Below are 487 nucleotides of genomic sequence, written 5' to 3'. Positions count from 1 at the left end.
TTTTCCCGTCATATGTAGACCTGATTAATTTGCTAGCTCTCATGAAAGAAGCAAAGGAAGAAATATATAAAGTTTAATACTGGGAAGGTGCTCAGTCATCTCAATTAAAAGCTTTTCGTGATAAACATATAGGAATGAATAGTCAAGGAAAACAAATTATTAGCAATAAAAAAATATAATTATATTTTAAAATAAAAAAAGAGTGTGGGAAGGAGAAAAGGGTGCATGGTGAGTATGCAAATTTGCTTAGTTATATAAGAAACTAGAAAATGATTAAAATGACAAGACTATCAACCAAAAGCATAGTTAAGAGCCAGTTAAGTTGTCATCAAAGACAGCTAATTAAAAATTTTCTTGCATCAGTGGAGTTTGCTAATTGATCAATTCTATATATATATATATATTCACTTAGACAAGTAATGCAATTATTATAATTTTTTTTGCACCTATCATAACTTAAGGGTGAAGCTCTTAAACTTGCTGGCCA

Source organism: Hevea brasiliensis, chromosome 9 (genome assembly GCF_030052815.1).
Source record: "Hevea brasiliensis isolate MT/VB/25A 57/8 chromosome 9, ASM3005281v1, whole genome shotgun sequence".
Classification (NCBI taxonomy): domain Eukaryota; kingdom Viridiplantae; phylum Streptophyta; class Magnoliopsida; order Malpighiales; family Euphorbiaceae; genus Hevea; species Hevea brasiliensis.
The sequence above is the reverse complement of the archived record's forward strand: the minus strand, read 5'-3'. Positions refer to the sequence as shown.